Genomic DNA, 26,373 nt, shown 5'->3' with positions numbered 1-26,373 from the left:
CCATCCCCTGCCCTCAGAGCTGCAGCAGTGGTCAGTGGATGCTCTGGGGTAGGAGCAGCCTCACCAGTGCTGCTCACTTGCTGTGCTGGGAGCTGGAGATGTGGCACAAGCACTGTCCTGGGTACAGCTCAGCGCTCCAGAGCAGCACATTTGTCACAACACCAGTGGTGGCAGGAGCTGTGCCTGCCCACAAATCCAGGTCTAGCAAAGAGCTGTCACATCAAAACAAACAGAACTCCCTGTGCTGTCATTTAGCAGGGCATAAAAGCTACTAGGGAGTGATTGATGAAACCAATCACGGAAAATTTAGGCCATACTATTTAAATTCAGGTTTATGGTTATGTTCCTTCTTTGGTGTGTTTCCCTCCCTTTGCTTTACTGTTGTTTCTGATGCTGATGGCAGCTACACAAATATCCAGATCTCTGAGTGCTCTTCTGACTATTTATGCCTAATTTACCTCTCAGTGTTGCAACAAGTCCAGATGCCCGAATAAAGATATCATCCCTACCTGTAAAGAAAAGAGCAGGAAATAAAATGAACTCTAAGGAGCCGCTTGGCTTAGTCCATTATGTGAGTTTTATGAAGTCCAAAAATTTTAAAGACATAAATTTAGTACCATAGTATTTCAAGCCATTATAGAGCAAAAAATAGAGAGCCTTGCCATTGTAAACCTGTTCTCCTATTACCAGTACTTCTGCATGCATCAGATTTTTCATTTGATTTCAGTGGATCACCTTGTTGAATAAATTTTTGCCTTGAAATTCTAGCCTCTTTTAAGGAAGATACTTTAATCCCAGTTCTAAGAATGGAACAAAGGAGTTTGAACACTGCCTAGAGCTAGAGCTGTGGTTCCCAGATCACTGGGGGCTTACAAGGACAGGAGAAAAGACCTGTAGTTACCCTGCAGAACCACACCGTCCTTTCCAAAATTCCCCCTGAACATGCTGGGTAGGTGCATGGCAGTCATGTGGTTATGGCTGACAGGTCTCTACAGCCCACAAACCTGAGCATTGGGAATCTGGTTAATATATTCTACAATAAATTATTATTCTCGATTCTCCATTTGTGCCTCATTGCTTTAACATCCTCTCCACACACTCCATGGAGGCAGTTCTGTGGCACTGAAAACTCAGGGCAGTGTTGTGCCACTTGTGAGTGGCAGCAGGGAGGGGTGTTCTTTATTCCAGATTTCAGGGCCAACATATTCCACTCCTGAGGTCCCAAACCATGTGCTTTAGCTACCCCTACTCAGGCATCCCAATAAGCACCTGGGGATTTAAGGAGAGAGGATTCAGTTCGCCAGATGTCCATGGACATGTCATTGCTCTGGGCTATGTGGACAGCAGGGTAGGATTTGGCAGAATATCAGCTGAGGCATCAGTAGTTAAACCACAGAAGACAAGGCTTGGTGTAAGAATTTTGCTGTACATAGAACGCTCTTTAAAAAATAAATGGTAGCATAAAGGACTGAGCAGGATTGGGCTGGAATGGGCCATTTAATCGCATTTCTGAAGAATCAGACCTGCAACCAACCTTGTAAAATATTTCTGGGAACAACCCTGGCACCAGCTGTCAGAACACAGAGTCAAAGTTGCTGATGATGTGGAGCTGGGAGGCACCATTAACATCCAGGAGGATCAGAGTGGCCTCAGGAAGAATGGCATTCCTGTGGGGAATTGGACCATGGGAATAGGATGCAGGAACAAGTTCCTTGGGACTGAGAACAAGGATTTCTTCTCTAATCAGTCAGAAGCAGCACAGGAAGAGAAAGGCCAAGGTGTGTTCCAGAAGCAGTGTGGATCTCAGTGGGCTGCAGCTGTGGAACAGGGAATGTGACCTGAGGATGTGTTGGCAAAGGAATTTGAGCAAAGGCACTTCCAGGCTGCCTGAGCCCTTCTCTGAGCCCTCCCACAGCCCCAGTCACCCACAGAGGTGAGACAGAAGAGTCACTGAGGGCAGGAAACCTGTCCCACCAGAGGAGGCTGGAGCTGGGACTGTGTGTTTGTACCTATGACCACCAAAGATCCATACAATGTGGGTTTCTATCCACATGGCAGAGCAGGCTGCACATGGAAATGTGAGCTTGGGGGGTGGATGTTTGGGTAGGGTTACACACACAGTCCCCGTGCCCCCACTGCAGCCTCCATGCTCTTGTTGCTGCCCCACAAGCTGCTTGTTTGTCTCTGTGGTGCTGACACAAACATCCTACACTCTCCTGGGAATGGAGGCAGAGAACTGAACCACCCAAAGAACAATGTGGCAACAGTAAAAAGGTCATTTTTCTAATTCAAGTCTCAGTCAAATACATCTGGACATCTTTGAAATCTCAGATTTGCTCAGTGGACTTGGAAATGTTGGCAAAATGGCATTTCCACTGTAGACCCAGGCCTTCTAAAGGTGCCCTCTTTGGACTTGTGGAAAGTGTGCCCAGAAGAAACACAGCTACTTCCTACACAGCCATTGCAGTGCTGAAGAGAATGTGTGAGCTAAGGAAAAACGCTGAGCAGGAATTACTGAAGAAAGGGCCCTGAACTCCCAGGGGTGTGGGAATGAGGAGCTGGTCTCTCTCCACAGGAGCAGGTGGAGTTCCAGGAAGCCTGGCCATGGCTGTGGCCATGTCACAAGTGCTGGGCCCAGTGTCCACAAACCTGCAATGACACCTACTGGTAACCAAAGATGTTCCTGCTTACAAACTGTGAGCCTACTTGCTTCCAGACTCTAGAGATTTATTGTGTATCCCAGCTCTCCATCAGCAAGGCTCCCCACAGTAGTTTTGTACATCCTGGTGCAGGAAGAGGAGCTCTGTTTAGCCACACTTTTAAACCACTCATTTATCATTTTTCTCTCCTGATCTGACTGAACTATCCATGTAGGAGCCTGTCAGTGTGTGCCTAGTGTGTGTGGGCACTGGGAGCTCACACTGCCCTTGGTCACGTCAGGGAGGTGTGCATGGATGGACCTTCCATGGACCACCCCTGTATTTCCACACTAATGGTTCTGTTATCACAGAATCCTGAAATGTGCTGAGTTGGAAGGGACCCACAAAGATCATCGAGTCCCACCCTCAGCCCTGCACAGGCCCATCCCCAAGAGTCACCCCCTGTGCCCCAGAGGATCATCCAAACCCTCCTGGAGCTCTGGCAGCCTTGGGGCTGTGCCCACTGCCCTGGGGAGCCTGGGCAGTGCCCAACCGGCCTCTGGGGGAAGAACCTTTCCCTGAGATCCAACCTGAGCCTGCCCTGACACAGCTCCAGCCATTCCCTGGGTGCTGTCCCTGATCTCCCCAGAGCAGAGCTCAGTCCCTGCCCCTCCTCTGCCCCTGCCCAGGCAGTTGGAACTGCACTGAGGTCTCCCCTCAGTCTCCTCTGCTCCAGCTGAACAGAGCAGGACTTACCCTCCATCTGCAGCCCTTGGCACATCACACCTCATGACCTGCTCTCTGAAGGCCTTGGAGGTGACCCTCTGTATCTGCGGTTGTCTGTTGTAACATGTAGGAGATCACACAAGATCACCCCTGAGCTGGGGAAATGAAGCACCACCATTCCCACAGAACAGTGGTAATGCAGACAGCAAGGGACACCAGCCATGTTTGATAGAAGTCTTGGCTTAGAACCTGGCACTGACAAGTTCCAGAGCCAGGGAGAATACATTTCCCTCAAAAAAATCCTTGTTTCCTCACTTTAAAATGAAGACTTTGACCAAATCTCTGGAGGACTGAGCACTTCACGGAGCAGAGATGTGACCAGGCTGTGAAAAGTCTCAGTTCTCAGCTTGGAGTTACCACTGGGCCTTCTCCTTTTGAAGATACAACAGGGAAAGGAAGGGAGGAATGAGGAGGGAGAAACTTCATCTCTTTGGAAGGCTGACTGGGTTTTAACATGTATCCTGTCAGCCTGCTGGAACACTGCCAGGATGGTTAATGCTTGGACAGAGTGCCATAAATTACAGGGAAAATACGGCAAAGCAATTAGACTCAGGAATGCCACTGGGGGTTTTCTTACTGAATTCCTTGGATTTGTCCCGAATTTTTAATTGCCTCCTCTGTCTTTTCCTGGGTGACACTACAGCCATACATAAGTCATGAAAGTTCCCTGAGTTATGTCTAAGGCTGTACCACTTGGTTGAAATTATTCGTCTGCATTAAAGACAACCACAGGGAGAATGTTCTGTACTTGTTAACAGGTAAAGAGTTGAATTGTCTGCTGGCACTCCTGAGGGGTGCACAGCCCAAATTAGTGTCAGGAGCTCTGTCTGCAGAGCACACAGAAATATGGCTGAAGGCTGGTTTTCCAACTTCTCTCTACAGCTAGGAGAAATGAGCACTTGAAGGGCACACTTTGTCTTATCCTGGACATCTGGATATATCTCTGCCAGGGTGAGATGAATTGTGCCTCAGAGGAGAGCCTATTTTTCCCTAATATGGAGACACCATATATATTAACCTTTTACAATAGAAAAATCTTGTCTAAAAGATCCTGTAAGGAGAGTCTGGACAAATCTCTGGTGTGGCAAATGCCTGACAAATATCTTGTGTGGACAGATGAACTCTCCCTTCATGTTACTAGAGGTTTTCTTGCGTCAGCCTGAACTTCTACTGTGAATGCATAATGAGAGGTCTTGTTAGTTCCTTTAATGAAGAGATTACACATTTTTAATTAAATTTTCATCTGAAATAGGCTTGATACGATCAGATTAGCCCACATATTTTAAGGCTTACCTTTATCTCTTTGATTAACACAAGTGGGACAAATAACACCCCTAACATTGGACGGTCCAAGGCTGGGCACCAAAGCCCCCAGGGGCTCTTTCAGTGGCACAAAACCCCTCAGCCAAGGCTGCACCAATGATTTGCCACAGTAGCAGTGCCAGGGGTACAACTGCATCATATTTCTGGGGGTTTTTTTCTATCGAATCACCCTGTATTTCAGAGTCTCTTGTTTTGAGACAGCAGGGGCAAAGTCAGCTGGGGGTGTAACTTCCTCAAACTGCTCCCAAAGTTTTCCCTTGCTCTCAGCCCAGTGCTTCCGGGAGCTGTGTAACTGCAGTCCCTGAGGGGCAATCCCTGCCACCACAGAGAACCACCCCAAACTGCACAGGAGCAACAGGCACTTAAATCAGGGCATAAGTAGCAGTTTGCTCATCCCAAATTCTGTGTGGTAAAATACCACGTAAAACACACTTTTTATGTGCCTCCAGGAAATCACTCAGCTTCCAAATGGACTGCTCTGTCCATGGCTGTGACAGACAGAGCTAATACACTATTTACTTAATCCAGCAAATTTTGAGACTGCCCTTTAATTAGAGCTAAATACAGTCTGTTCTTGAATTCCTTTATTTATACTACTCAGTGTCCCCACTGATAGAACCAAGTGAAAACTCTGCTTGCAAATATGGTTTTCCTCCTGCATTTAGAGCCCATGACATTCCACAACACTTGGAGACCAAAGTCCGAGGCTTTAGAGAACCAAGTCTTTGGCAGGAGTCACTTCTTGTGAACAGATTTTTGGCTCAGGATGACAAGTCTTTAGTGACAGTTCCTTATCACTAAATCCCACAGGCTATTATGGAATGAAAAGGAGTCATGAGGCTAAGCCAATGTCCTTTGGATCACTGCAAATCCGGGAAGCTGATTCAGTTTGCAAGTCTGTTGTAAGAAAAGATGGATCACCTTTTTCCCCGAGTCACATTCTCTTTAGCAGTTGTCCATCCAGAGGTTTCTCTTTGGATCAGTTCTGAAACACCCAAGTAGAGACGATGCCCAGTTCCCATCCCTGTGCATGTCTGGGATAACCAGGATATGGGAATCCCAGGACTTTACAGGTGGTACCAGCATTGTCACACACACAGAGGCTTCAGGGAAAATGAGTGTCTCTGACTGAACAATTCCCTGGAATGTGACAGACACCACCAAAGGAACTCTGTGGAAAGTCTGATTAGAGGGAACAGAGCAACCTGAGGCACACCAGGATAAACAAGGAAAGGCTGGGAACTGATTCAGGAGAATCCAGGACTTCCCCTAGTGCAGCACATGCCTCCACCCTTTCCAGCTGTTTTTTCCCCCAAGCCCCAAACCCAAGCATTATCTTGTGCTGTGCTGGAGACACAGGAGTGGTGTCCCTGGATGCTGCCATATCCAAGGATACGCAGTTCTGGACTTCCTCAGGATGCAAGACTTGACACAGAAAAACATAAATGCAAAGTCCCCTTTTCCTCCACCTTTGGAATTATTTCTACCTCTAGAAGGAAAGGTGAGATATATGGAATTCCACCGTGTCATGGTTTGAGATAGCCCAAAATCCAATTCCCTAGCTCCATCCCCCCTCCCACATCTCAACCCAATGTGAGATGGGTCTTTCCAGACAAAACACAACCAGACTCAAAGTGGGGGAAAGGGAATATATTACAATGACTATACAAATAAATACTACAATACATTATACACACGACTACAACTATCTCTACCATGACATAAGTATTACAATGGATCAGATCTCTTCTCCCCTCCAAATAAAAGTCCAGGAGGGAAAGAAGGACAGATCCCTTCCAGTCCCTCAGAGCAGCAGCTTCTTCAGAGTAGCAGTCACTAAGCAGCAGCATCTTCTAAGGCAGCAGGCTCTCTCTCTCTCTTCTGTTTCTTGTAGCAGCTGATAGCTGGATCTCTGCCAGCACACACGAGGGGGTATCCCCCTCCGCCACTCATCTCTCCAATGAGGGGTCTTCCGTGGACTTCGTAACCCCAGACAAAGGTCGTTTCACCACGTCATATCACGAAGACGCAGGGGGGTCTTCGTGACGGTCTGGTATCTCCAGGAGATTCAAGCTCCTTGCAGGGCCTCTGTGCCCTGTCTCAGGCTGCGAGCTTCTTTGTAGCTTGCAGCAAGGGAGGGCCCTCAAGGCCAACCTCCCACATTCCGTCCTGGCTGAGTTCTCAGGACGTCCGAGCTTCTCAGCTCCTCTCTGCAGTGCATATTGCACTTCAAGGCTCTTTCAAGTAAGAGTCTATCAACTTCCTCCTTCCAGGAGGTCTCAAAGGAGTTTTGGGGGGTCTGGTATCAGTTCTTACCCCCAAGAACTCTGTAGAACTCAGCTGCTGACTCTCTTTCCCTCAGGTCTCCTTCCAGGAGTCCCTTCTCTGGTGCTGCATGTCTTTGTTGCTTCTTCGGTTCAGTTCTTATCTCTTCTGGCTCTCTGCCAACCGTTTCTTCCGGTCAGTGCTGGCTGCTGCTCTGCGCCCATGGAGAAAAACATCTCCCGGTATAACTATAGGCACCTAGCCCAGCATTATGCTGTTCCAGGTCCCCACAGGCCCCAGCTGGGGCTGGGGGCCAAAGCCCCCCTGTGGGGCTCAGAGCCCCTTCCTCGTGGCTCACAACATGGCCACCTTCTTCTAACCTCAAACTACAACTCTTCTCTTCCGTTTGGTTGTGGTATGTTTACATTTTTTGCAGGAGCGCTCATTGGACAGAATTTCAAAACTTCCAGGGATTTCCACCCCTTGGGGTCTACCACTTTTCTTATCCTCTGGGGGAAAACAAAGGTCCAAACCACTACACACCGATAGAGCACTGTGGCACTTTACAGCCTTTTAGAGATGTGAGTAGCTACAGAAAATTTTGGAAAACAGAACCAAAGCTGCTGGATGACAGTATGCAATTAATCTGTTTTCATTTGCTACTTCAGGTTTTATTAATGCAACAGCAGAAAAATCAGGGGATCAGAGCCCAGCCAAACACTTCACACCAAGAAGATTCAGGATTTTTTCTCCAAATCTTGTTATTTTCCAACATTCAATAGAAACCAAATGTCTCCATCAGGCTTAGCCCATGAGCCACCCACAAAACCCCAAACATTGCCAAATATAAACTGGCCCAATTCTTTTTTTTTTTCTGTCAGCAAACAAAACACCATCAGCTTGTTTACACAGAGGAGTAACCAGCTTTGCAATTAGGGAAGGCAAAAATTCAGCCCTGATTTGCATTATTTGCCATGCGAAGGGAGCATTTATGGAGGCAGTAGAAAGACAGGAGTGGGCAGCTTTCTCCCAGGAACAACGCCCAGGTTAAATTGCATTGTTTGGTGATCGCTGGAGGGGAACCACAATAAAGAGCAGGGCAGTGTGAAGGGCCAACCATCCCCATCTGACTGGGGAAGCTATTAGCATAAATTAGGAAACTGTTAGCCACTGTCAGGGTGGGTGCAGGACCCTGGGATAATCAACATCACTTCCAGCGAGGGCTTTTCTAAATCCATAAACTATTCCAAAGTAACTCCTTCCCCAACATGGAGCTGCATGTCATTGGCCCTGGTGCCACCCCTGGGCAAGGCACAGGGACTTATTGTCTTTGTAAACTGCTACCTGCTGAAGGATCCTGTCCCAGAACACCTGGAGCACAGTGGAGGTGTTCCTGTCACAGGGAGTGGTGGTTGGAATTCCAGAAAGCCCCTATAAAGCAGGGGGAAACCCATGTGACGCTGAGAGCTGGGTGCTCCAGCAGAGGTACCTCAGCCAGCACGGGCAGTGGCAGCTCAGGAGCAGGGACTCTGCTTTGGGACGTTCCCAAATGTGAGGTTTAAACTGCGGGTGCGATCCAAGCACAGCTTTACACTTGGCTCAAATGGGGGGTTAGAAGGGTTTCAGTTCTTTGCAGCCACCTGGTCACAAAGCCTGGGTTCTGTGGGAGTTAGTTCTGTGAATTTACATGTGGAATCAGGACCAGTTTAAGACCTGACACCCAGCAAGGCTTTGGGCATCAGCACATCAAGGGCAAATTGCTATGGTTTGGAGAGATGCTTGTTCACCAATTTTAAAAACATCCCACATGAAGTAAATCAACACAACGTAAAGAACATTTTGGTTTCCAAAGATGAGATCACATACCTTAACTCTTCTGTCTGTTATTCCCACTGAGTAGGGAGAATTCTTGCAGTTGTGCTTTTCAACAACCTTCATATATTTAGTCAGAAATCTCTGTTTCTGGAATCTTTCTGTGTTGCCATGGAAATTATCACCATGTCCCTAAGACCAGGATAACAACTTTAAAACAAATTACGGTAGATAGGGAAGGAGAATATTTTGGTATAAGCCAATACTTACAAGGGAAAAAAAAAATCACACAACATTTTTGCCCCCTTAAAAGGCATCCAATCAAAGATTAGTCTCTAATCTCTGCCCATTCTTTATAACTAATCAAGTACAAAATCTCACAATGTGGAGGAGATGTTTTTTTGCAGGATTCAATATACTCTGTATCATCTGGGGAAGATTGGCCAGAACATCTCTGGCTGCTTCCAGCCTCTCTTCCTAAACATCACACAGCAAAGTGTAAGAACAAACCATACCCGAACATAACCACCTCGTTCACATTGCTGACCATTTTGATGTCTGAGTCTCATCTGTTGGAGACACTCTGTGCAATCACCAGGTGTCCAAACCTTTGTGAGGTTGTTCCTACATGAAAATCATCCCAGTGGTACCAACAGAGATTGTTAACAACAGAGGAAACCCTTACTAGCAAGGAAAGGGATGTGGAAATGATTTAGCAGAGGACAAAGATGTTTTCCCCCTGTTGCTGTACCCTGAACTTTTCAGGGGTCTCCAGGACATCTGGCAATTCAAAGAAGATCTTGTAGGAGCCAAAAGGCTGCTCACAGTAAGAGTAAAGCCCAGGTACTAAACAATCCATCTCTTCTAAACTTCAACCCTGCTGCTCTCATGGTTACCTGGATTCACCGACTACAACGCTATAAAAGTGCAAATTCCTGCTACTTTCCATTCAGGGCACAACTAATTGACCTACAAACAAAAATAGTTGTTAAGGAGCTGCTAGAAAATAAAAATATCTAAAATTACTTACAGAAACAGAATTGATACTTTTTGTATTTTTATAGCAAAAAGCAAAAGATGAAAATGAAACTTAAAACCTTTGTTTGGGTTTTTTTCCCCTCTCAAGAGACATTGTTGATTGTTTTCATTTTCAGACTTTTTGTGTCAGATGCAGGAGAAGAGGTTCCCAGGGAAGTCCCCATCTCTGGAGGGATTTAAAAGACATGTAGATGTGGCACCTGGGGACATGGGTTAGTGGTGGCCCTGGCAGTGCTGGACTTAATGATTTAGAGGGTCTTTTCCAACCTAAATTATTCTGTGGTTCTATGTCTGAGCTGCTTTTATTCTAGTTCTTGGAAACCTATAAAAAGACTCAAACCTATAAAGAGAATCGGATCCTGGATTTAAAAAAGCTCTTAGTAATGAATTGCAATTTTTTTCATTGTGTTTTTCTAATATTGATATTCAAAACTGTCACTTACTTTAAGAATTTGGAGTTTCAAAATTTTATTTTCCTCGCTGCTTTCTAATTAGCAAAAGCCCTTCTTTCCCTTATAAAAGATTTTTTATAATCTTATAAAAGATTTGGCAAAGCGAGATAGTCCTAAAATAAGCCACAAGAAATCCCAAGTGCTTTGAGTTTCTCCTTCCAACACGACTTATGTGCTCAAGTAGCAATTCCAGCCTCTGACCAGGAGAGAGCAGGAGCACACAATGATTCGAGGATCCAGCCAAAGCCACAGCGAGCTCCTGGTTAGAGAGCTGAAGCTGAGAAAAGGAGTAGGATGCATTTTAAGACCATCACTTACTCGTGTGTGAGTATGAGAAAAGGGCTCCAAACCTTTCCAGCTGACATTAAAAAGGAAGCTCAGTGCTGAGGGACAAAACCTCCTCCCTTAAAAACCAAACTAAGTCCCTTATTTTCTTCCTGTTGATAGTAACTAATTTCAGTCCAATTATTTATTGCAAAAGAATAAAGAAACTTCCACGTCTGAAAACCTCCCAGCAAAGACTTTCGACACAGGACACCCAGCCCTGGCACTGGCACTGGACCAGCCTGCCAGGGCTGGTCCGTTGGGATTGGGATGGAATGGCTCCTTAAAGGCCCTTTGAAGGGTGGAATGGCTCCTTAAAGGCCTGCACAGAGAGACCAGGCAAAGACAACAAGCCTCAAAGGCACAGCACACCCCTGGACCCGATAGCATCCTTTAGCCACTTCAAAAGGGCCAGGCCTGTTTGATATTCGCTTTTCCTCCTTGAATTTGGAAACATGTAAACAGGGAGAGCTGGGCCAGCAGCCCTGAGCCTCGAGCAGGATCGGCAGCAGGAAGTAGGAGGGTCCGTGGCACAGCTGGCCTGGCCTGGCTCTTGTCAGCTGGGAAGGGCTCTCTGGTGCTCCTGGAGATCAAACAGGAGATACAAACACAGCACTTCATACATTGGGGCACCTCCTGGGCTGGCACACGGGCACTGGGTAGGATTTCATGCCAGACCTCCTTTGCTTGTTGTCAGGATTTTGTTGCAATTCTTGAGAGTTGTCCAGCTCCTCTAGATGACCTCACTCCTGGAATTTGCTGTGCACAGGCTTCGCAATAAGGAGCTCACTTTAGACAGCCAAAGGAGAAAACCCAAACCCTGGAACCCTAAAGGGTGCAAATCCAGGAAGAAAGCAAAAATAACCTAGTGTTTGTTATTTTTGGTGCTAGTGAGAATTTTATGAACCATCTCATAGCTGGAGGTGTGACTCATCATACTAAAAGCTTGCGGATGTCAAACCTGTAATTATTTACTCCTGGAAAATTAAAGAGAAACACCAATTTCATAAACCTCAAACTTCAGAACAGAAGCCAATCTCTGCTTGTACCAAGGGCCTCTTTTTGAAGTAAGTGATTTTAGAAAGGCTCTTTATGGAAATTCCTCAGAAACATCCTGTCCTGGTGTTTTCTGGAGAGGGCAAACAGTAACCAAGCCCTCAGTCACACAGGTCAGAGTTCCTCGAGCGCTGAGCTGCTCTGACCAAAATATGTGCTCAGCACAACATGTGACTAATTCCTCACATGGTCATTGACCACCCTGTCCATCCTCAGGTGTCACCACTTGTGTTGCTACTCTGATGGAAAATAAGAGGAAGAAAAAAGCACTTTGCCTGAGCTTCTGTGAGTTGATGCTCTTCACCGAGAGGAATTTCTCATCACCTCTCCACAGCTCTCACCGACACTCCCAGCCTGCCTTCAAAGTACCTTTTTACAGGTCCCACAGAACTTTTGCAACAGTTGTTACTCTGCCAAACAATTCCTGTCGCCCTTCCATCCTAGCCAATCAGATCCCACCTTCTTCCTTCTCACTTAAAGCTGGGGTCACTTTGCCCATTTCCTGATGCTGACATTAGTTGGGCTTGTGACCATCTCACCACTGATGTCAAAAAGACTCCTGGGACAAAAAGCTACGGGAAAAGCATCTTTGGTTAGTGAAGTTTTCTCCTTCCCCCAGTTTTTGAAATCGAGGTGAGATGAGGTTCCAGGCTCAGCTCAGAACGCAGCACTTGTGCCTCCAGGGCTGTGCTGCAGAGCAGAGGGACCGGAGCAGAAGATGTAAAGTTCCGGTCCGTGTGCTCTGGGGCTCTCCCCTCTGCTCTGTCCGCGACAGGGACTCTCCCGGCTGACAGGCCGTGTCAGTCCGGAGCTCTGCGGAAGGCTCCGCTGGCAATCCCTGGCAGTGAGCGCCTGGGCGGGATGGCCCGTGCACAGCCTTTGTTCGGCGCTTTGAGCGGCAAGTCCCTTCCACGGAGAGCTGAGCTTTGCTCCTCCTCTGCTCCTTCCTTCTCGCACTTTCATGTTCTGTACTTCAGAGCTGCGCTGCTTTGCCCGCCAGGGTCAGCACAAGGTCATGACTTGTGACACGAGGTTAATGGAGTTGTTAAGTAACAACGTGAGTGTTCCAATGGCATGAATATTCCACCCCACCCTCTCCCAGACACACACGCGCTGTCTCCCGGCTGCAGCCTCCGTGAATAACCTGGAATGCAGGACCGATCATGTGAGTCCCCTAGACGCTGTGCCAGCAGGTACACGGATTTCAATCACCACATCCCAGCAAAATAAGCTATTTAGAGCTAATTTATACAGAGCATCCAAAGGTTGCCAGTCATCAAAAAAGTTGGGCAAATATTGGTGCCTGTCCTTTGATAGCTGAGAACGAACGATAAATATTGGCTGTGCTGTTGACACTGCACTGTGGAACGGGAAAGTGCAGGTTGTCCCAATCCCTAAATTTGCTGAACATCTGCACCATTCATTTGCTTTAAGGGGACTGCAGATCCTTAGGAAACAGCTTAGTTGACTCCGTTAGACTTTTGGGGATGGAGATGTAACAATCGTGGAATTGTATTTCAAGATTGCAAATTTTTGCAGCCAAGCACTTTGATGTGAGGGTTGTTTTGGGGAGGATGAGGAGGAAGATGGAAATGAAAGAAGGTTTTAGGAAGTGTCAAGTCAAGAAGCACCAATTTTTTTTCCTACCCTCTTCTGATGACCCCCTAACAAATGCGTTATTGGACCAATACCTTAACGGATATTTTCCATTTCTATTTGCTGTGCTTCAGATGTACGTTCTCCATGCAGTTTGCAATTATCCAGCATAAATGACAGCGGGATACTGGATATCAGCATCGTAACACGGTACAAGGTTTCTGTTGGAGTGTGAAAAGGACAGTAGTTATGGTTGGAGAGGGGAAGTCCCATGTCTGCTTTGCTAATGCCACAGCTCTGTATCTGAGTTCTGAGAGGGGTCTCGGCAGAGCTATTTACCCCCCTCCCGTAATCTGACGGGAACCTTTTGATCTCAGCTGGATCCGGCCACTCCGTTTACAAAGCACCGTTAAAGACAGATAAAGCCTCTTGGAAACAAATCATTCAGATCTGAAGACCCGAGAAAAGGAGCCCGATGATCTCGAGTCAAAAATCTGCAACTTCACTACGGTTTTTAATTCAAGAAATAAGAAAGAGGCTGAGGTGAGCTGTACTTATGTCTGGCTCTCCATAGGAATCAGAGCAGCAAGGCAAAGCAATCCAAACTGTACAACCTCCCTCCCAGAAATGAAATCCAAGTCTATTAGTTTAACAGACTTCTCTACCTGCAGTGATCACACGGCTTCAGACTTGCAAACTTACAACTGTGTCGGACTTGTAAAGCACCAGGTATTTCACAGCTACCTGTCACAGATTGACAGAGCTATCAGGAACAGAAAGCAGCTCCCATTTCTGCGGAAAAGCAGATGTCAAAGCATTTTGAAATGGTTTTTTTTGTCAGAATTGGGGGTTTGGGGCTGCAGTGTAAACTGCAAAGCTGTGGCTTAGCGTTCGCAGCCAACACTAATCAGGAGAAACACCGACGTGCAGAACTGAATTCCTCTTTGGTGCAAGTGCCTCTGGAAGGTGTTGTCCCCAAGAACTGCTGTCTCACGAGGTGACACATTCAAGCAGGGCCGTGCCAAGTCATCAGAGATCCCCCGAGTGTCAAGGACAGGAGAGGAAATGGAGCTGTGCTGTTTTTCTCTGCAGCCCAGCTGTTACCCAATAGATGGGTGCAGTGGTGGAGCTGTGGAATGAGTCCCAAAGGTCTGACACCTCTCAAGCACCTCTCTTTTGTTTCAGACCTCCAGAGGACTATTTGAGATAAACACATAAGATAAATACATTAATTTACTGTTTTGTGTACAGCCTAATGTGTTATTTCCTCATCTCTTCTGTGTTGCTTGCTCAGTGAGAGCTTTATTGTTCTAGATGGGTCTGAAGTTTTATGGAAACCAGAGGTACCAGGTTTTGCTTTAGACACTGGTGATTAAAGAAGCTTTAAGAGCAACTACCATGCTTTTATGTGGGTTTCCATCAATGTCCAACAGCTGCTCATTTATAAAGCAGCCTAAAAACCTCTGTGAGAGGTCCCAGAGAAGGCAGTTGGTTCCTCTGTGCCAGAGATGTGTGGACAGCAGGCAAGTTAAACACAGCAGGAAAACTGGGGGCCAGAGGGAACTTGAGCTGTTCTTTCCTAAAGATGTTCTGAACCTTTAATGAGGGAGAATGGTCAGAACAGCCATGGGCAAACCACAATCGGCACAATCTGTCTCCTCCTTCCTTGCCTGAAGGGCATTTCTAATCTCCATCTGCAGTTCCTCCTTTCTCCCAGCTGTGCTAAATGTCCATTGGATTCAAGACTCCCCAAAGGGCCCAGATCCCAGAGTCTGCTCTTGGAATTCCACCTAAGAGTGGCAGAACAAGGTCTGGATCCAGCAGCCAAATATTACCTCTAGCCCAAGGTAATCTTTTCCTCCCAGTTGTTTCCCCAGAAGAAAAATTTTTCTTTCTTATTTACTTTCTTGGTAGAAAAGAAGACAAAACTTATTCCCCTTAGATTTCTATTGTCAGATTCTTCCTCAAGACTCTTCCTGTTGATCTGTGATCCCTGGAAATATCAGCATTCCATGTAACATGTATGAGATCAAGAGTATCAGTATTTAAAAATGAATTATAGAATGTTTTGTCCAAGATTGGACAAAATATTGCTGGAGAAAATATTTAAGTCAAGGACCTAAACACCAAGCAGGGAAAGACATTACTTACAGTAACTTATGTGTGTTACACTATGATGAAAAATACAAAATTTAGGTAGGATAGGAAAACTTATTAAAGTATAAAAATGCTTCTGAAGGCAAATCTACCCCTAACAGTATTCTAGGTCTGAACCCTGATGTTATTGTGAATGGCTTCTTTCATAATGTAGATGTCACCAAACATTTGAACTCATGCAATAAAATTTTATATATATATGTATATATAAATGAAGAGAAATGAAGGAATAAAATAGCTTTTCATCATAAATAACTTAAGAATAAAATTTTTTGCTGGAATAAATTTCTCAAATGGGTCTATGGAAATAAGTGGGTAATGAACTCTGCGTTAATAGAGGCAGACTGGAGAGCTGTGGGATGGAGCCCAGAACAAAACATGCCAGCAGAGGGTACTCCTACTTTACTATCCCAGTGCCACTGGGTTGGGGACAGAACTGGGGACAGCAGGGGACCTTCAGGAATAAACAAAGAATGAAGGGGTGCCTGGAGCTGCTCACCCTGTCACTAAAGAGCTTCCTTAGGAGCAGCCCTGATGGAGCAAGGAAAGGAACATCAATCCAACTGAAAATGCTGCCAAAGACAATGATTTATAACCTGTTTCCAAAAAGATGCTCTTTAACCTTCGGTCTGCCAGGACAAGAAGGTCACAACTATTCCAAAGCAGCTGATTGCTGGAACTGTCATCATGGATTTTTTATGTTTCTGTAACTAAAATGTTACAGGTGAAGGAATACAAGTCCAAGAGTAAGTGATATTATCAGTGTGTGTGCTCACAGCAGTGCAGGATTGGAACATAAACAGCAGGATATAAGCACTTCACCTACTGTGCTTGTAGGCATTAATTGATATGGAAAAAAACCCACAAATATCTTTGCTGAACAGTGAAACCACTTCAAAACCTGGGGTTTGAGCAGGGCTCATTCTCCACCACAACGGCACATGCTGAGCTAGAAGTAGCCAGGGAAAGGCCCAAAAAACCAGCCATTCCTCAGAGAAAAGGAGAATTAGACATTGAGGAGTTTTTGTTTTGTTTTGTTTTAAGTAAAACCAGCTTGAGAGCAGAGAGCAGGAAGAACAGTTCATGCTTCAACTATCACATGGTCTATTCCTCAGTTGGACTTAAGCTCTGATGTTCAGAGTAACCTCATCTTAATTTGTTGTAGTCTGACCACACAGGGCAAGGGCTCGAGAACTCTTTTCCCCCTGAGTTTGGTGTCAAACAAGGACAGGTATTTTACCTGCTCCTTAACTCCCTGCCCACACTTGCAGTGTTGCTTTGGGCAGGCAGAGAACACCCTGTTTGCAGAGGCACTGCTGGAGTGCACAGTGTGTGTTGGGATCAGCATTTTTGTTTGTGCACAGACAGGTAACCATAATTAATACAGCTGGGCCCTGATTTTTATTTTATTATTATCTGACCTGACCCAAGCTTTACTCTAGATTGCAACAACATGACGAATACACACTGCTCTGTGCCAAGAGACATGGAAGCAACATCTTGACACCAAGGAAAAGGAGTTTTCTTGTGATGTACTTGCAAAATAGCCTTTTAAAAGTGAAATTTCCTGACCAATGTATCATAATACAAAATTACCGAGTATCAAGTTGCCTTTACCTTGCTTTGGACCCTAAGCACCAAATTAACTGCTTCTGTAACATCACTGCTGCAATTGAGAGTTGTATCAGAGATGAATATAGCAAGTCTGGCTTGGACTTGGGGCCTTATCTGGCAGACTCCTCAAAAAATTCCACACACCAGCCTTCCTCTCCCAAGCAGCAAATTAATGCACTCAGGAAGCCTTCCCTTTTGTAGAAAGCAAGACAGTGCTGAATAAATTTCCACAATTAACAAAAGAATAGACATAGAGCAGCTGATGTAAATAAGAATAAAAGCAGCTCCCTGAGTTCTACTGAACAGGTTCTTTGTTGGGCTGTAGGGACTGAATTCTGTGCCTCAGTTTCTAAGTCAGCAACATGAATTGTAAACTGTGAGTCTGCCAGGAGGCAAATCTGCACATTGATATCTGCAAACTGCTTTTGATGAGTAGGTAAAACTAAGAAGGAGCAGGTGTTATGAGTAAAGAAGGCAAATTTGCTACTGGACTCAGCAGCAGAGGGGAACTTCCATGGAAAATGTGGAATGGAGTTAGACCAGAAATCAAAAGGTGTCCTGTGAGCTGCAAAACCCAAAGAAAAGCATTGTCAGCCACAGGAGAGAATTGCTGGATCCAGGAGATGGAGCAGCCAGATGGAAATACTGTTTTGGTGATTCGTTTTTGGGGATATATTTCTGTCTCACAGTTCACAAAATTCTCCTTAACTAGGTACGCCCTGGGATGCAGATGAGTAGTTTGGACATCCCTCACTCAAGCAGGGATGTAGAATTTGTGGGTTTGGCTTTTTGTTGGTTGTTTTTTTTGGTGGGGTTTTTTTGTTTGTTATTTTTATTATTTGTTTTTAGTGTATAAGGATCATTACTTGACCATTGGATCTTCAAAAAAAATGTAAAAAGGATAATACTAGAAGTGAGATTTTTGGTCTTGATAGTTGAATAGACTTCATATTAGCTCCCTTCCTGTCAGAAGGCACACCAGGATATATCAGATGACATATTCAGTCAGGTCCATCATAGAAACTTGGTGGTTGAAACATAGATGAAGGCTCTTCAGGCGAAGGTGGATCTTAAATATCTAAACTGGAGTCACAGAGATATTCTATTTCTGAAAGAAACTGTTTCATATCTAGGTCAAATTCCCCCATTTTCTAGTAACAATATTTTTCTTCTCTTAGTATTTGAAGCTCATACAAGTAGGGATGACTGGGCTGGAGGGAAACACGTCTTACCCAAAACTCTCTTATTATTTTCAGCCTGCAGAGTCTTAACTTGAGCCAGATAAATTATTCATAGTCTAAACTCACCTGGCCTAGCAGCAGTTTTGCTAACATTGTATGGAAAAGGTGTGTTTTCTTACATTAACTCCCCTCCAGAATGTATTTAACAAGGTCGTTCTCCCTAAGCATAGTTTAAATTCAAGGCAGGCTCTAAGTCTCTCAGGGCTCTCACATTGTTTGACAGGATAAGCCCATAAAACACCATCAGTATACACAAGCACAAAACGGTTTCCTGACGACTTGAGTGTTCTGGGAGAGAACTATCTGGAAGAGAATTAGTGTTGGAATATCCTGTGTCAAATGCAGGTACCTTTGGGGTTTTTTTACTGGACTTATCACCATTCCTTGCATCTGAATTCACCTTAATGGGGAAGCACAGAGGACTGTCATTACTGCAAAGATCCATAATTATGGTCAAGAAACTCACGTAATACATCCATGAAAGCTCTCAGAAAATATGAAGCATCTGGTCCAGAATTTAAGGAGGCAACTCTGCAGAATTTCTCCAGGAAAGAGCCTAAAGTACATGTTGCAGAAGCATTGAACTCTTAACACGTGGGTCTGCCAAAACCCAGTTCCAAGTGGAGGCAGAATTATTTTTAAAAATAAAGTATTCCTAGGAAAGGTTTATTCTTTTTTTCACAGCTGTATTATTGCTGTGACACTTTAGATTTCTATTCTAGAGTGCACCTAAAAAACCAGAAGTGATGCACAAGTACAAAGATCATTGGAAGTCCTAGAGTTGGGGTTGTGGTGTCCTTTCCAGGCTGGAATCTGGGACACAATCATGAAGCTGTGTGTCTCCTTCTCACATCACCTCCAGTGGCACTGCAACAAGCAGAAGAAAACAGCCAGAGCTGCAGGTCCCCGGGGATGTGTGCAGAGTTCCTGACTGACAGCTAAACAAATGTAACCTCTGCATTGGGGTATGGAGTAGCTTGGTTGAGGAATGTGGGAAATAACTCATACCAGATGCCAGAAAGGCATTTCCAGAGAAGTCCTATTAATTATATAGTTGTACTTTAAGCAGCTGTATTGCTTCTTTTCCTGATCTCCTTCTCAGTGCTGGGGCAGAATGAATTCCTGTGGATTAGCTTGTTCATAGGTAATCCTATTTAGTGGGTGTCTGTGCTGCAGGGCAGTCTTGGCTTCCAACCCATTCACTCAGGAATGTTTATATTTAGCTATTTTTTGGAAACAGAGCTCCAGCTGCAGCACACAGCAATTACTTCGGATGGATCTTGTTTTTCCTCAGGACATGTCGTTTTCTTGGTGGAGACTGAACAGTCTCACTAGAAATATGTCACTTTACCTGAACAGAGTTTTGAAGAAAAGTACGTTTAACTAGTATGGCTCCAGAGCTACGTTAGAGCTTGATGAGACTTGCAGCCATCTCACATTCTTCTTTTCATTCCTTTGGGATGCATATTACTGTTATTAAAAATTGATTTGTAAATACCAGATGTGTTCTAGGGCAATTTTAGTAACCAAAAACTCTGGTGAGAAAGAAATGTCAAGGTGTCTTAGTACATTTTGCCTCTCTAACGTCTTAATGTTGAGATGTTTCTTCACTCTTGCATGATGGTGTTAAATACTATTAAATTAATGGACGTGAGTCTCTTCCATTCCAGAAGTGGGTGAAAATCAGGTAACAAAGCAGAGTTCCCTATGGAGATATTTTCTACATGCAAATTTCAATTGCTTTGGCACCTGCTGTTCTGAAGGGCTTGCAGCAAGCTCTTGATGGAGAACTGATGAAAGGAACCTGTCAGTTTTTATGAGTTTTGGGATCTTCATTTTTATCCTTTGACATTCTTTGCAGAGCTGTCAAAAAGCACTGTCCCCTCAGTGATGGCTATAGGACTGCCGCAGACATTTCTTGGATCCAGGTGTGTGACTGGATGAAATATCACCAAAAAGAGACACTTTGGAAGATCCTGCTCTCGAAAAGGACTTGGAAGAAGTTGTAGTGGTGTGAACCAAGGGGCTCTCTGCTTTAGTTTTCCAAATGTAGATGCTGTCCCAGCAAAGAACACTGTGTGGCCATGCAGAATGCAAGCAGCTCTTGCATTCCCAAGGAGGCTGGAAGGAAACTGGCCCTATGACTGTCCAAAGATTATCCTCTAGCAACGATTCCAAACGAAACGTGATTAAAACCCCCAAGCTCACCTCTACCGAGTATTTTACACTTATGTTGTAGAAATAAAGGTGCTTCATCTATTATGTTGAAATAATGAATGGACAAGACCCGAACATGCTCCAGAAATAGCTCACTCTGCTCTGTGTCCCGCACTCCTCGCTGCTGCTCCCAAACCTTGTGACAGGGAGTTTGCTGCTGCAGACTTCCCGTGCCTCCTGCTTCTCCAGGAAGACTGCAGCAGGCTGCACAGTCCCCTTGGGACTTCAAGGGGAAGTGTTTCCTGTCGGGGCAGGATAATACCCCTTGACAAACACAGCCCTTTCCTCTGGCGTCCCTGCCCAAGGAGCGTCTGCTCATAAACACAGACGGTGGAGAGTCAGGTTTGTTTTTAAACAGTTAACAGAACAAAGGTGGCTGGAGGTCAAATTCTAAACCCTGCAGAGGCACATTATTTGCTTCATAGTCTGTATTAGAGAGCAGCAGTACCTCCCAGGCACAGTACTAAACTGATTATATTGCTGAATTGGATCAAATCTACTTAGTATCTGTTATCAGTTTCAACTAAGAGAACAGTGTTGCAATTAAAGGCTATAAAGTAAATTGAACATCACACTTGCTATATAGAAATAATTGCTAGAATCTTGGTGGTACCTTACCTCTTTTCTTCAAGAAGGGAGGGGAGTGAAGGCATTTGGGCTGAGCATCACTGAAGATCAAGTCCAGTGCTGTAAAATAACAGAAAATTCAGTGGGACCCGAAGCTGACACAATGGAATGTTATTTTATCTATTGCTACAGTATCTTTCTTGGGAGGTGATATATTCCCGCCTTCTCATTTAAAATCCTGCAACAGAAGCATTATGATACAAAGAAAGCTGAGTTGGTTACAAAGCAGCGGCAACATTTCAACAGTGTAATTTAAAAATTAGGAAAAGCCATCACTATGATTCACGACAGCAAACCAGGAAAGTGATTTGCTTCATGTACCTTTTTTCCCCCTCTTATATTATCATATCTGCTCCACTGTAAAAAGTCAGATGGGTTATTCTCCTCCTAAGAAAAGCCAGATGCCCTCTTTCTGCCAACAGACACTTTTCTGGAAGAAGGGAATCAATCTGTTTACATGTAATGAAAACATTCTACAGATCCATTAAATAAAGTACTCCAACATCATTAATAACTGACTACTGTTAGTAAAACACCACAAGGAAAGATAATGTAAAACAGTCCTAAATCATTACTAACACATGCAAGATTCTTATACTATATTTCTTAATATTCTGGTTGCTCCCACAGACAAATTCCAAACCCTGGGACTCTGACTGCTTCCTACAAATATACAGTATGTAGTGCACAGGTAGCAATAATTTGCAGCAAACACAACAAAACACTGCCAAAGCAACAAAAGTGCTGTAGAATCTGGCAGAATGGATGCAAACAATGTGCTTTGGGCCTTGGATTTACCAGAATCCCCTGTGTCTTCATGCACGTGTGCTTCCATTGCTCTGCTTTCCACAAAAGGGAGATTCCAGGCCATTTAATCATAAATTCCTGGGATGACTCTCTCCTTGTTTGTGGGATTTTTTTTCTAATTGTGTTTACATTCTTGGTGTGGGTTGGGAATTTAGGTTTGTTTGTGATGAAACATCAAAGTTGACTCCCAAATTAATACTGTGCAGTCATATATTCCTTACACCTTCCCACAAGAGGACCACAGCAACACACACAGTTACCAAGTTTTATGCAACATCAATGGGATTAAACTAATCTGTAAACCTTTGTGTGATGTGATTTTGCTTTCTCATTCAATTTCCCTGCTGTTATTTTTTCTGTTGTTTGCTTAATGAATTTTATGTTCCTTTTTCCTATTTTACAAAAAAAAAAAAAGCTTTCTAAATCTTCATGTGAAATAAAAATTATTTTAATATTCTGTAAACAGCCACATGTATTTATTCGATACTTTTGATTCTGTTTGTCAGAAAGCAGCATTTTAATCCTGGCACATGCATTGCACAGGTCTGTGGCTCATAATCTTTCCTCACACAGTGGTTACTGTACAAATCACATGCAGGAAATTATCATCAGTTAGAGCCGACAAAAGCTCGAACTGAGATTGCTGTACTTTGTCACAGTGTCTTTTCAGTTAGCAAAGGCTACACGAGTAATTCAGCAGAACTGCAAGTAAATAAAAACTCCTAGAGTTCTGCAGAAGAATTTTGTTGTTTCAAAATCGATAGGGTGAAGACCATAAGAGTGGGGGCTTTGTGAGAGAAGACACAGCTGACAGAGATTCTCACCAACATAAGGTTAATCAAAGCTACCATTTGAGAGTTACCCCAGAAACTGTTTCTCCCCAAACGTTGAGATGTTTTCCAAGCAAAATGTTTATATCTGAAAGTGCCATGCAGATTTGCACAACATAACTGCTAGCACAACAATCCAGTGGAGAAATCCGTCTATGCTTTTCACACTGAATATTCAGCTCTGGTTTGGGATCCTTTTTCACCAGGATCAGGCTCATATTTAACCACTTCGCTCTTGTGACTGCTTCCTTCTGTACCAGCAGGGAAGAATCTCATCCATCCATTCCACCTCTGAATTAGAAACCAGACTGGGGAACTGATCTATCTGGCTTTAAAAATGCATACATCTATTTTAAAAGTGTTTATGTATTTTACATAAAATATCTTTATAAAGATTCTCACCTGGTTCATTTTTCAGTGTCCCAATGTGGTTCCCAGTGCACCCACACAGCTGAGGGCTGGCGTGCTGTGTTACAAGGAAGGAACGAGGAGTAAGTAGGAATCACTAATAGAGCAAAGGCTTTGTGTCATCAAGCCACAGCCTTATTTACAACATGGCTGCTTTTGCCTGGACTAAAACAGAAATTAATTTCAGTTCCTTACATTTGTGTTTGCTCTGCAGGAGAACAGTGTCCATGAATCCATTTAGTAACCATGACTCAGTGCCATTCCTTTATTGCAAAACCAAACCAAAATTCCAGCATACTTATACAATAAACTTTCACCATATCTTAATTATTGATGGACACACTGTCCATTCAGAAAAACAGGTCAGCACACAGGATAAAGATCTCCAGCGAGTGCTAACTAGACAGAATTCCTAATTTTAAAGGAATTCCCCCAGGGTTTGTCTCTGATGCCCCAAGTTCACCCACGCGTTTCCTGTCCTCACCGAGGAGCTGCAGGCTGCGTGGAGAAGAGTGCTTCTGTGCTAAGGTTTAAACCTCTCCCCTCAGGAGACCTCCAGCTCCACAGAGCTCAGCTTAAGCCTATGCCTGTTTACACACAAGACTATTCAATATCAATGAGTTCTGGCTTAGTGAATCCAGGCTGTGGTGTGAGGTTGGCTGCCAGTGCAGACACAGCCTGATGTCTCTGCACCAGGCTCTCGTGCTCGTTTCTGAGCTGGCAATGCACTTCCAGCCTTATTCCTAAAATATTTTTCATTCAGAATGTTTAATAGATGTTATCCATTCTCGTCAGCCTTGGTGCTTCAGAGGAAATACTATCAAACATTTCATTTAGTCTAAGCAAAATCGATGGGTTTGCACAAGCGGATCACAGTTCTCAGTCAATACCTGACACTTCAGGTCCTGTGGTAACATGGATCTTGCAGAGCAAAGATGGATTGCTGGTGTGCCTCAGTTCCAGTGGGTTTCCAAAAATGGTCTAAATGAAAAGGAGAAAGGGCCTTGTTGCATTTTTGGTGGTGCATCTCCTACAGTCTCCCTCACTCACTGACAAGCACAGCTCACAGCCCCTCCTTGGGACACTTCCACAGACAAAACCAGGAAACAGACAGAATTACAGATTACATGGGAAATTTAGCACACAATGGATAAACTGAAATAAAATCATAGAATGGTTTACATTGGAAAGGACCTTAAACATCATCTAGTTCCAGTCCCCAAATAAAAGATGATCTCTTCTCTCTGTACCAACATTTCCTGAATATTCTTGAATAACACAAATCCCCAGCCCTGCTGAAGCAGAGAAGGTGTTTTCAGGGCACAGAAAGCACTTCTCTCTCCATTTAGGTCTGTATCAGCAACTTTGGGACATTCCCAAATGATCAAATGCAGACAGGTCTGTGCTAGTTCCACACATACTCTTAGTGTACAAAGATTTCCTTCTTAGATCCTCCTCTAGATGATGGTTTAAAGTACATTTTTTTTTCTTTATTGGCTGAAACATCATCCTCTTTACCTCAGAATGTTCTCATCTGCAGAAAGGGCTTTTCCAAGGCTGTGTGATGAATCAGAGAAGGCAATTATAACCCAAAAAATATGATGGGGTGAATTTTGGGGGATTGGTCTCTTCCTTTGGGAGGAATTCCTACCTTGGGTGTAGTGCTAACATAGCTTGAGAACTTTTAAACCCCACTGTTTTGAAGCATGAGAGTTACAGGGAGCTGCCTCAATGTGAACACTGGAACCTGGACCTGTTAGAGTTTATAGAAACAACAGGCAAATCAGCACTCCCTTGTATCCAGTGCCGTCCCCTCCCTGGCTCTTAAAAAGCATCACGAGGTGCCCCATGGCCCCACAGCACCAGGGCTGGCAATGGGCTCACTCATTTCCTAAACTTTTACGGTTTGCCTTGACAACAAATTAAATGCAGCAGAATCCTTCCCAATTGCCAGTACTTCCATTTATTGCCTAGAAGAATGGGCAGAATGTAAGGACAAAAATAATTTCCCCCCAAATTCTGTGGGTTTTCAGCCAGCTGAGCTACTATGTGCTCCTTGCACTCAGAACAGCACTAGGCTTACTCTCTATATTCTATTTTACAGGTTTTTTTTCCCAGGGCAGAGACCTAAGAACACTGGTAGAAGGAAAGAGCCTTCTACACTTCACAGGGCAGGAGGCTGAGCAGAATCACCCCAGGCAGCAAGGGAACAGGGAACAGCCTCAGGGGAGTGGGATTGCCCCAAGGGGACAGGGAATGCCCTCAGGGCAGCAGAATTGACCTGAGAGGAGTGGAAATACCCTGAGGGGAGCGGGAATGCCCTGATGGCAGCGATAGCGCCCTGAGGGAAATGGAAACACTCCTGAGGGGAGTGAGGTTCCTCTGAGGGGAGCAGTCAATCCCCTGAGGGCAGTTGGAATGTTATGAGGGGAGCAGGATTCACCTGAGGGGAGCGGGAATGTCCCGAAGGGAGAGGGATTCCTCTGAGGGTGGTGGGAATCGCCCTGTCAGCCTGGTGGGAATCACCCTGAGGGGAGTAGGAATTACCTGGTTGGAGCAGAGTGTTGTGAGGGGAACGGGAACACTTCTGAGGGGAGCGGGAAAAGCCTGAGGAGAGTGGGAATGCCCTGAGGGGAGCAGGAGTGTCCCGAAGGCAGCGGGAATGCCCTCAGGGCGGCTGGAATACCCTGAGGGCGGCGGGAGTGCTCTCAGGAAAGCAGGAATGCCCCGAGGGGAGCGGGAATGCCCCGAGGGGAGCGGGAATGCCCCGAGGGGAGCGGGAATGCCCCGAGGGCGGCGGGAGTGCCCCGAGGGCGGCGGGAGTGCCCTGAGGGCGGTGGCAGCCGAGACCCGGGCCATGCCCCGCGCCCCCGGCGCCCTCTGGCGGGTCGGGCCATGGCTGGCGGGTGTGTGGGCGGCCCGGGGGGCGGCGGCGGAGGAGAGCGTGGCGGTGTGAGGGAAGGGGAGGGCAGAGCCGCGCCGGGCGGGCGGGCGACACCTGGGCGGCTGCGCTGTCCTCCTCCTTCTCTCACGTAGGTTTCGACTTTCTTCCCCGCCCGGAAACTTGTTGGAGGCGCCGCGCTCGCCGCCGTCGCAGGCCGGGCTGGCGCTGGGCTCCCCGCGCCTCCTCACTGCCCTTCCCGGGGGCGAGAGAGCCCTTTCCCAGCCCCAGTGGCCGCAG

General features: G+C 45.3%; 1 protein-coding gene and 1 long non-coding RNA gene across 3 annotated transcripts in view; one reads left to right on the top strand and one right to left on the bottom strand.

Annotated features, from left to right (window-relative positions):
- Nucleotides 1-365: 365 nt before the first annotated feature.
- Nucleotides 366-26,328, bottom strand: LOC116793752. 2 transcript variants are annotated; one of them, XR_004359583.1, is made up of 8 exons: nt 26,191-26,328; nt 24,844-24,945; nt 24,711-24,749; nt 24,083-24,173; nt 21,139-21,207; nt 8,880-9,017; nt 5,670-5,851; nt 366-509 (listed from the first exon to the last, which is right to left on the bottom strand). It is a non-coding gene; the product is annotated as an uncharacterized LOC116793752 (long non-coding RNA). The 2 variants fall into 2 exon arrangements; XR_004359584.1 differs by lacking the exon at nt 26,191-26,328 and adding an exon at nt 25,740-26,009.
- LOC116793750 (ligand of Numb protein X 2-like) overlaps nt 26,154-26,373 on the top strand; it is a 29,933-nt gene continuing 29,713 nt past the window's right edge. The window contains 1 exon segment of the mRNA XM_032701819.1: nt 26,154-26,373. The gene's annotated coding sequence lies outside the window, so the exon portion shown is untranslated.

This window comes from Chiroxiphia lanceolata, chromosome 14 (assembly GCF_009829145.1).
Source record: "Chiroxiphia lanceolata isolate bChiLan1 chromosome 14, bChiLan1.pri, whole genome shotgun sequence".
NCBI lineage: Eukaryota > Metazoa > Chordata > Aves > Passeriformes > Pipridae > Chiroxiphia > Chiroxiphia lanceolata.
The sequence above is the reverse complement of the archived record's forward strand: the minus strand, read 5'-3'. Positions and strand labels throughout refer to the sequence as shown.